Here is a 9,094-nt window from a genome sequence, read left to right on the forward strand (position 1 = left end):
GAAATTGAAAAAGAGGATGAATTTTAGGAAAAATCAATTTTCAAAGTGAATACCAAGTTTTGATTTTTAAAGTCTGATTTAAGACTTAGAATTTTGGAATTTTGAGAAATAAAGAATAAATCTTGAATTCAGACTTGAATTCGAAAATCAGGAGATGATTTGGGAACCTGAAGTGAAGAATAAATAATAAAACTTGATTTTGAAACTTGAATTTTGAAACCGGGAGATGAATCTGGAAATTCCAACTTTTATCTTGAACTTTGAAATACAATCCGAGATATTGGATTGAATTTAAAATCGAATCCTGAAAATGAATTTGAATTTTCAAAGTTGAATTGAACTTTGAAATTGAATTAGAAATTGAATTTTGAATATAGAAGTGAATTCAAAATTTCAAAGTCAAATTGAACTTTGAAATTAGATTTTTGAATCTTGAAATGAGATAGAATTGAGAAGATAAGTTTGTACTTATAAATAGGAATTGATTTGAGAAATGAAGAAGGTATTTGAAGAATTATCTCAAAATCACTTGGATTTTGAAAAAGAATTTTGAAAATATGATGTAATTCCATCCTAAATGATGAATGAATTAAAGAATTTTGAAATTTGTATTTTTGAAAAGCATATTTCATTCTTTAAATGAATTGAAATAAGATTGAAAATATAATACATCTTTGACTATGGTCATAAAATGTATTATATAATAATCTATATTTAAATTCAAATGAAGAATAAAACATATTTTGGTGTCTTTATAGAGTTTAAAATGAAATTAACTCTCAATATATCCTGACTATGATCATTGATATATATTTTGAGTTAATTTTAAGTTAGACTCTGATAAAGGAAGAAAATATTTAGAAAAATATGATGATTTTTGAAAAAGATCCAATGTGGATCCAATGTTATTCCATAAAAGATGAAAACCCTAAGTTTTGTTCACCTTTTGACTATGACCATAAATGCAAATCGTCAACTTAGGATTTAATCACCTTTTATTATAATGATGCACGTGTCATTCGTGTTCCCATTCGTGAATTTTTGAAAATAAAAGAGAAAAATGACGTGAAACAAGCAATTCTAGAGGATATGCATGCTCATACATTCTAATCTAGTGCAAGGAATGTAAATCCTTATTATAATCTTGCTATTACAACTTTTGAATTGAAATTCAAATTACAAAAGTCCCTAATTTAGGAAGAAAAAACAATATTTTCCATGTAATTCCTGCAAAACAGGGTTAGCACTTAACAAAGATACAGAAATATAGAAGCAAACCATGCTGAAATCGATATACATATGATCACATTTGTATTAATGAAGAGATGTATGTAGGAATGCATGTGTTCATGGAAGAATAGGACGTATATATATATATATATATATATATATATATATATATATATATATATATATATATATATATATATATATATATATATATACAACATCCTAAGTTAAGGATGGGTGTTAAGCATATAAATGATATTTTAAACCAATGGGTGAATGAATGTTAAGCAATGCATGTATATATAAAAAAAATACTTATAGACATGTGTATGCAGGGCTGATATTAGTGAGAAATGCAATATGAGAACACTTTAAGTAATATGCTCATGGTAAGAATGGGCTGGGGATTAGGTGATTTGCAGGAAATCACCGCAGCAGATATAGGTGTTAACACAAGATGGATGCTGCAGGAATGCAGGTGAATCATAGCAGTGCATGGGCATTGCTATAGATATGCAAATGACTACAACAGTGCCAAGTACTGTTGTATATCTGTAAATGGTTACAGCAATGCTAGGCACTGCTGTAAGCATGTGGAAGGTTACCACAAGTGGAGGGATTGATGAGGTTGAAGCCAGGATCACCACAGACAATAGATGGATGGATGGAATGTTTGGAGCTTCAACAAGTAAGGTGGAAGTGGGAAGCGGTGTGGTAGTTGGGTAGTTGCATATGATGTGCAAGTAAGTGGGATGAACAATGCAGTTTGCAGAAAACGGTGTTAACAACAAGTATGTGGTGGATGCTATGATGTTGCAGCAGTATAATAAGCTGAAGATGGTATTGCGAGTTTAGGTGCAACAGGGTAAATAGAAGTATAGGTATAGCTAGTGGGTAAATAGATACAACAATGAAGAGTGTTGCGCCCAGGTGATGGGATGCTATGTTGTGAGATGGAAAAGTGGAGTGAGTGATAGTTGTTGGTGGTATAGTAGGTAGTAAGGGCTGGATGAATGATATGAAGGGAGTGTAGTGGGTGAAATACAGGTACCAAGGTAAAGGTTTATGAAGGTAGCAGTGGCAATGGGCTGCTGCAGAGTGAAGGAGGCACACAGGTGACATGGAGGTGAAGTGGGTGGCATTGTAACAGTGCATTACTATGGGTTGAATGGTGAAGTGGTGATGCTGCTACAAGTTGCAGGGGCTAGGTTGTAGGTGGCAACAACCAATGTAGTAGGTGCGGAGGTGGAAGCTGGTGAGGAAGGTGGAGGCTATATGCAGGGGAAGGTGTGAATAGTGCAGCAAGATGGAACATGGTGAGATGGGTGGTGACTGCAGCAGATGCAGTGGTATTGTGATGTAATGAAGAAAGTGTAAGTGAACACAAGGAATGAGATGCAGCAAGATGAGCATGAATGTAGTGCTGCAGGGATGTGAGGAGATGTATAAACATGAACCATTCACATACATGAAATCTGTAACTAAGGTTCTATTTATGCAAGATGTTACCACTACAATTTGAGGGTACTAAGGCCACAGAAAATGCCTCTTCTAATACATTTCAAAGAACAAAAATATATGCCATGTAACCACAGTAATATGCTTTGCTGATAGATCATTTTACTGACGAAAAGGCTATTTACAGGAATTCAATAAAGCTTACTCTACCTGGGAATCTGATGCAATGGGGAGTCAATCTTAAAATCTAAATCAATCAGTGTCAAGAATATCTATATTGACAGTTCCCTTTTGTTTCATCCTCAGTAGCAAGAACAGGAGCTTCAACTATGCTAATCTAACCCTTTATGTACACTTCCCCTTTTTGTTTTGTTTTGCATCAGGAATCGATTTCATGAGCTTACTTTGGACATGAAGCAGTGTATCCTAGGCAACTGCAATCCTATCAAGTGGATGGATAGGAGCAGATATGGATCTGAATCGATCCTCTTGTGTAGAATCAAGAATTTTGATATCAGTACTTGCCTCATTGTGAATAATTCTAACCACATTGCCTCCCTTTTCAATCATGTCTCCAACATTTTCAGTAATACATAATGAAATACAGGAATACGTATGTCATTACACGTAAAACCCCATGATCACATTACTACAACAAACAACAACAACTACTACGCCTTCATCCCAAAACAATTGAGGTCAGCGATATGAACCAAAAGAGAAAATCATTTTGGGTCTTCCACATGAATCATTTTCCTCCAATCATTTCTATCCAATGCCATGTCCTCGGTGAGGTTCAAAGCATTCATATTCTTTCCTATCATCTCCATCCAAGTCTTCCTAGGCCTACCCGACCTCTTTTAACTAATATATTTTCCTATTTCTCCAACCTTCTAACTGGAGCATCATTAGGCCTTCGCCGAATATGTCCAAACCACCGTAAACGATTCTCTCGCATCTTATTTTCAATGGGTGCAACACCTACCTTCTTACGTATCTCCTCGTTCTGAATCTTATCTTTTATTGTATTTCCACACATCCATCTAAGCATCCGCATCTCAGCTACACTCATTTTTTGAATATGATGTCTCTTGGCAGCCCAACATTCTGTACCATATAGTAAAGCGGGTCTAATAGTCGTGCTATAAAACTTTCCCTTCAACCGCAATGGCATTCTACGATCGCACAACACTCCAGTTGCACTTTTCCATTTCATTCACCCAACCTTTATCCTATGATTTACATCTCCATCAATTTCTCCATACTTTTGAATGATGGATCCCAAATATTTGAAATAATCATTCACCGGTATTTCTTGCTCACCAAGCTTCACTACACTCCCATCACTACTTCGTTGCTTACTAAACCGACATTCCATATATTCAGTCTTACTCTTACTCAACTTAAAACCTCTAGCTTCCAATGTCTGTCTCCATAATTCTAACTTAGCATTAACCCCAACTCTAGACTCATCAATCAAAACAATATCATCAGCAAACAACATACACCACGGTATATTTTCTTGAATTGATCTCGTAAGCTCATCCATCACTATCGCAAATAGGAAAGGGCTTAAAGCAGATCCTTGATGTAACCCAACCGTTATCGGAAAATTGGTTGTCACCCCTCCACAAGTGCGGACATTGGTTACTACTCCTTCATACATATCTTTAATTATACTAATGTACTTGAGAGAAACACCTTTCTTCATCATTGTCCACCAGAAAACGTCCCTAAGTACTCTATCGTATGCCTTCTCTAAATCAATAAAAACCATATGCAAATCTTTGTTCCTCTCTCTATATCTTTCAATAAGTTGTCTAAGAAGATGTATAGCTTCCATAGTTGATCTTTCAGGCATAAAACCAAATTGATTCTCCGATATCATGACAACCTTCCTCAACCTAGACTCAATCACCCTCTCCCAAAGTTTCATAGTATGACTCATGAGTTTTATACCACGATAGTTTGAGCAATCTTGTATATCACCCTTATTCTTATATAAAGGCACCAAAGTACTCTTCCTCCACTCATTAGGCATCTTATTTGTTCATCAAATCAAGTTAAAAAGATTTGTCAACCATTCTAAACCTTTCTCTCCCAAGCATTTCCAAGCCTCGATAGGTATACCATCTGGGCCAACTGCCCTTCTTGATTTCATTTTCTTCAAAGCCTCTGCAATTTCTTTCTTTTGAATCTTGTGCATGAAGTCACGATTTATCTCATGAAAAGGAATGGAGAAGTCTCCAAGATCTTGAGCATGACTATCATTAAATAGCTTATCAAAATAATCTTTCCATCTCTCCTTAATCTCCTCATCTTTGACTAAAACCCTTTGTGTTTCATCTTTGATACATCTAACCATACCCAAATCCTTCGATTTCCTATCTCTCATCTTTGCAAGCCTATAAATATCCTTCTCGCCTTCTTTGGTATCCAACTTGTCATAAACCTCCTTATATACCTTAGCCCTCGCATTTCGAACAACTTTTTTAGCTTCCTTCTTTGCTATCATATACTTCTCCAAATTCTCATTATCACGACTCTTACTTAGATTTCTATAACACTCTCTTTTAACCTTAATAGCTAATTTGACATCCTCGTTCCACCATGATGTATCCTTACCTAGTGGTGCACCGCCTTTAGACTCACCCAATACCTCTTTAGCCACTTTTCTCATGCCACCCGCTATCTTATTCCACATTGATTCTGAATCCTCCTCGAGACACCAATCAACTTCCTTAACTACCTGCTCTACAAACATTCCTTGTTTAGCTCCTTTCAGTGCCCACCACTTAATTCTAGGATCTATCCTATGTCTATCCCTTTTGCGACATTGTCTAATTCTAAGATCTAAAATTAAGACTCTATGTTGTGTTGCTACACTTTCTCCCGGTATAACCTTACAATCACTGCAACAACCCCTATCTCTCTTTCTAAGTAGGAAAAAATCTATCTGACTCGTATTAACCCCACTTTTAAATGTTACTAGGTGAGACTCCCTCTTCCTAAACCAAGTGTTTGCTAAGATCATATCATAGGACAAACAAAAATCTAAAATCCTTTCTCCACTTTCATTTCTTTCTCCTATACCATAGCCTCCATGGATACTCTCAAATCCATCCCTACTAATGCCTACATGTCCATTAAGGTCACCACTGATGAAAAGCTTTTCTCCATAAGATATCCCTTGTACTACTCCATCTAAATCTTCCCAAAATTGATGTTTAATGGAATCATCTAAACCTACTTGAGGTGCATAAACACTAATAATATTAATAATATCCGTACCTAATACTAATTTAATAAGTAAAATTCTATCACCCTTCCTACGGACCTCAACTACATTATTTATAAACTGACGACTCATAACAATCCCTACTCCATTCCTATTCCTATTTATTCCTGTATACCAAATCTTATATCCCCAAGGTTCTATTACTTTTGCTTTCTCACCTACCCATTTGGTCTCTTGAAGACATAAAATATCAATCTTTCTCCTACACATAACATCTACTAACTCTACCAACTTACCAGTTAAAGACCCTATGTTCCAAGTGGCTAACCTAATTTTATGGTCTTGGACTAACTTCTTTACCCCCACCCGTCCAACAAAGTGAGGGAACCCTTGCCTATTTGACACCACACCGGGCGCCGGTGTGACGCGTCGCTTCTGGGCGACGACCTAGCAACCCTTGCCCATTTATCACTGCCTTCGAGCCTAGAGAGTACAACGCGTCACTCAGTAGAGAACGCCCCAACGAAATTCTCATATTGGTTCATTTTCATAGGGTATGACAAAGTTTTTATGCTGGCTGTCACAGGCCTACCGCAACCCTCCTCCTTTATCCAGGCTTAAGACCGGCAGTGTATAACTAAACAGTTATACACAGGCGGAGTTCCCATGATCACATTACTCCCTGCAAAAATTCAACCCGGCTTCCCAGGTCCAACCAGATACTTTCAAGCAGTATTAATTCTAGCATCACTCTCAGAGAGGCCTCAACATGTCATTACAATTCTCATAGGATTCATTTCTTCTTTTATAGCAAAACAATAAGGATGAAATATATTGTGGAAATAAAAAAAGAAAAAGAAAAATACAAAAGTAAATACATGCAAGAGTGGTGCTTCCAACACTTAAAAAGTTAACAACGGTCGTTTGAGACATCATGAGGATTTGGCTATCAGCATTCAGTGCCTAGACATTGAGATAATCAATCGGTGGCTCATTGGATGTATTAACAAACAAGGATATCCTCTTATCAACAAGAAATTTTTTTCAATGAGGATGAACATAATTTCTAACTGATCATCTACGACCAGCATGCTCTTTAGTTGAGTGTTAAGTGAGTCCAAGCATAACAGAGGAGAGAACATCAATGCTGGGGTATGTGAATGAAACATAAAGTCGATGAAAGGTTGTTACAGAGTGGATCCGATCTGATACTAGATCAGATCGGACGCCACTCTGACGATCATCCTTGGATCTGTACAGGAGATATTGGATGCTATACTGCAAAGTAGATATCGATGTCTCAATTAATGCCAGACAACAGACAAAAGAAGGAAATACTGATATGTGATAACCCAATGCTGCGAAAATGGGTAGACGCATACGAAGGTAAACCTCAAACTAAATTTTAAAATCCAGAAAAAAATTCAATATCAACAAGGTAACACAGAATTAAAGTATGGAAATCGCATAGAATGATAAAGATAACAAATAAATGAAAATACAAAAAAAAATGTTGGAACGCATTCGTGCCTTTTGATCTTGCATATTTACACAGATCGATACTTGCTATATGCAAGATCGATGCTATGTGGATGCTTTAATGGGGGCAATTAACCAGAAAAACTAAAGAAAATAAGGAAATCAAAATTACAAGGGGAAAATGAAAAAGCTCTTACTGGTTGCTTGAAATTCCTACGGCAAGATGGACTTTCTTCAGTCGATGAGGAAGAAGACCAGGAAAATAAGAAAAAGAAGTAATGAAAAAGGGAAAGGGGAGAAAAAGAAGAGGGATCAGAGAAGACGCGTGAACCAGGAGGGGTGAAGGCGGGATGGATCCTTTTGATCGACCCCTGTGGCTCTTCTTATAGCAGAAGGCCGTTGGGGGGTCTTACCAATCAGGTCCCCTGTTTTAAAAGATTTTGCAAAATAGGGGTTTTTCAAAAGATTTTCTTTAAAAGGTGGTTTAAAATAACAAAAAAACTTTTAAAAGGGGCTCCTAAACTTTTGTATTTTCTTTCTATTTTTATTTTTTTGGTTTTTTTTCTTTGTATTTTCTGATTTTTTTTTTGTATTTTTGAAATAAAACTCTAAACTATGGGAAAATAAGAGATTTAAAACTATCTTTTGTATTTTTTAAGAAATATTTACAAAAGAAGGGTTTTCTGAGAATTCGGGTTTGAATTTTGGAAATTTCTTCAGAAAACAGGTTTGGATCCGGGTTTTGAGGAAATACTCGAGTTTTTGACCTCGAATCGAGAAATATAGAGTCATGGATCCAACTGGATGCCGGATGGACTGTCTGAGCCATTCAGAAACTATTTTTGGTATTTTTGTAATTTTAATTTAAAAATTGGATAACGAGGCTCAGATTTGAATTTTGAACTGGATTCGGATCCGAATTTGAATCAGATATATAAAATGAATTTGGATTTCAGTGAATCTGAGAAATAACTGGATTTTATATTGAAAATGACTCAATTTACTCAGAAAATGGAGACCAGGGGCAAAAAGAGAATATTCACAAAATTTTGAAAAAATTGGGGTGTTCACAGTCATGTAAGGCAGGGTGGTCGTGGGTCCCACCCAGGGTTTTCCTTGCTTCGGCGAGAGTTCCTCATCATAAAAAAAAAGGTTTGATGAAGGGAATTTTGGTGACTAGTTAACCATGGTCGAACTAATAGCTATTGATAGAAGTACCAGTTTATAATAATGGTGAGAAAGGTGAGGCCTGATTTGCAAAATTTATAATAATGGTGAGAAAGGTAAGGAGTGGTTTGCAAAAATGGCATAAGGTAGAGACTATTTTGTAAAATGACTATAAGGCGAGAAGCAATTTGCAAAAACCCCTTTAAAAAAACGTTCTTATAGAAAATATTGTGGTGTTAACCAAGGTTACTAGAAAGGGAAACAGGGAAATGTGTTTGTGTATATATATTGTAAATATTGATAATATGCAAAAATAATATCATCAATCTGCACAAACTTTATTTCTTTAATGATATTATGATTAGTAAATGTTAATAAATGTGTTTCATGCATAAAATATATATGAATACATTGAATACAACTACAAAACAACCACACAATTTTAAATTTTATGTAAAGGAGTGCCTACTTTTAATAAATAATAAATATCATAAATAAATTATTTGAATGCAACTTATGGTT

Source organism: Nuphar pumila, chromosome 16 (assembly GCF_984573655.1).
Source record: "Nuphar pumila chromosome 16, dmNupPumi1.hap1.1, whole genome shotgun sequence".
In the NCBI taxonomy this organism is placed as follows: Eukaryota; Viridiplantae; Streptophyta; class Magnoliopsida; order Nymphaeales; family Nymphaeaceae; genus Nuphar; species Nuphar pumila.